This window comes from Lactuca serriola, chromosome 5, assembly GCF_051521515.1.
Source record: "Lactuca serriola cultivar US96UC23 chromosome 5, Lser_US96UC23_V15, whole genome shotgun sequence".
Classification (NCBI taxonomy): domain Eukaryota; kingdom Viridiplantae; phylum Streptophyta; class Magnoliopsida; order Asterales; family Asteraceae; genus Lactuca; species Lactuca serriola.
In genome coordinates, this window is record NC_136412.1 from 306918881 (window position 1) to 306920994 (window position 2114).

The 2114-nt window shown below is 32.4% G+C and overlaps 1 pseudogene; it reads left to right on the forward strand.

Annotated features, from left to right (window-relative positions):
- The first annotated feature begins 1411 nt into the window (after nt 1-1411).
- LOC145050718 (non-specific lipid-transfer protein 1 pseudogene) lies at nt 1412-1756 on the forward strand (annotated as a pseudogene).
- Nucleotides 1757-2114: the final 358 nt, after the last annotated feature.

Consider the following 2114-nt stretch of genomic DNA (forward strand, 5'->3'; position numbering starts at 1 on the left):
TGTTTATATAACTGAATGCATGATCTAATATTAGGTTCAAATTATGTATCTTGTATCATGTTGTTTTGCTAACATTAGTGGTCCAAAATTTTATTAATGATGTAGGTAGTAGGACTAGAGGCCGACCGTATCACTAGGTTAAACATAATAAGATTGAGTTAATGCTCATGATTGATCTGATAACTCTGGCAATTTGAGAAGTTACCACTAACCCTAAAACTGATCATATCAATTGAGTCATTACATAATATAAACAAATATACTAAGTATAGGAGAACTATTCTTGCTAGCAGACAACTTAGAATTATAGGATTAGTGACTTGACCATCCGATCTAATCAATCGGTAAATAATTTACCAATGTCATTTAAATGATATTAACTAATTGAATTAAGATGGATTAAAAACAAATATGATTACCTTTAGATTATGTTATACATACAGTTAGCTATGGTTGTTATGATTAGTTATATGTTGTTTATTTATTTGCTATTTTATTTTAGCGGCATTTATAATCCCTTTATTATGTTTTATTTTAAGATTGATGAATAAGAAAATATTGATATGTTAGTATACTTATGTTCCACATGTATTCGACATCTTACTTACCTTAGTTATATTGTTATTTATTAGGTTTATTGCCGACTGTAAATCACCAATATGGTTTGTTAGGAATTATAAATATAAAACTAGATTTTTATTTTCAATTAAGTCTATATATCTTTTATGTCATAAGTTTTTTGGCATCTTTATCATATGAAATTGTTTTCAAGTTATCTCAAATGTATAGACTATCTTATGAAATTGTTTTCAAGTTATCTCAAATTTATAGACTATCTTTTACCCATTAGATTCTCTTAGGATAAGAAAAATGTTGAATCGTTGAAACTTAAAACTAATGACAATAAAATTATAGATTTTTTATAGAACAAGGATAATTAAAAATAATGCCAACGGATGATTAGCAAATATACAAGACTATAAACTACAACAACACAACTAAAAAAATACAAAAGAATTAAAGTTAATTAGGTGAAATAAATTAATAGTTGATTGCTATTTGTACCTATTTATAATTACGATTCAAACTTCTAAAAACTGTTTTCGAAAAGAAAGTACATTAAGACATTACGTGATGTTTGCACCAGCGAGTTACTATTAAGATACATTTATATCAAAACTTATTTGGTAATTGCTAAATTTTCATCATTCTCCATTTCTTCTTCTTCTTTTTTAAAAATAAATCAAACATAATTCGTGATATTTTAAAATATTTTCATTTACATATAAAAAAACTATTTTGTTTATTATAATAGTTCTACCTTTCAGCTCTATAAATAGAGTCCAACCCAATGATATTCCACATTCCACAACTCACTTAAACTCTTCAAAACACACGCTAACGAGAAGTAATGGCACTTGGTGGAAAGGCGACATTGGTGCTACTCCTTTGCGTCATGGTAGCAAATACCGTCGAGGGTGAGGTGGTGACCTGCCAGATGGTGGTCAGTAGCATAAAACCGTGTGTTGGCTACCTCACCATAGGAGGTCCACCGCCACCCTCATGCTGTAATGGGGTAACCTATCTCAACAAGGCTGCAGCAACCACCCCCGATCGCCAGACCGCTTGCAAGTGTCTGAAACAAGCCGCCACCATGGTTCCAGGGCTCAACCTTGATGCCGCTGCTAGCCTGCCCGTGAAATGTGGCGTCTACATCCCCTACGAGATCAGCCCTGATACTGACTGTGCAACGTAAATTTTGAATCCTATTAAAATTTAACACATACCTATATATAAAATCTTACATATTAGATTACAAGGTCTAATTCCAAAGTGGTTACAGGGTTCAATGAAGAGGTAACGAGAAAGGCGCATGTACAAGCACCAGTAGAATATTGAATAAGGTTGGCGATGATCGCGTCGCGTACGTGTGTCCGTCTCCAGATAGCTAGCTATCATGTACTCTTGCAGGTTGTTCATCCTCTGGTAGTATATATGCATCTAGCTTGTATGTTTTTTTTTTCGTTGGTTGTATTTGGTGCTTGCTCTTGTTTGTCACGTTCAATAAATCTCGTTATTTTTTTCTGTCGTAATATATCACTTGCAAATGTTGG